We start from the raw sequence: 277 nt of genomic DNA on the forward strand, positions 1-277 counted from the left end.
GAACTCTTCCACTCGTATCTTTATAACGAGCCTTTCCACAAAATTTGCATGTAACCCGCTCTTCATCCGCTCTACAATAAATCATGCAGTTATTGCTGCATACATCTATTACCTGATACGATAAACCAAGACCAGCTACCAGTTTCTGAACCTCGTAGTATGAACCAGGGGCTACATTATCCTCAGGTAGAATACCTTTTACAAAATCAGCAATCGCCAAATTATAATTTTTTTTAATGCCCATCAGTCTTGTTGCAGATGATAAAGCTGAATGACC

The sequence above is a fragment of the Brassica oleracea genome, chromosome C5 (genome assembly GCF_000695525.1).
Source record: "Brassica oleracea var. oleracea cultivar TO1000 chromosome C5, BOL, whole genome shotgun sequence".
Taxonomy (NCBI): domain Eukaryota; kingdom Viridiplantae; phylum Streptophyta; class Magnoliopsida; order Brassicales; family Brassicaceae; genus Brassica; species Brassica oleracea.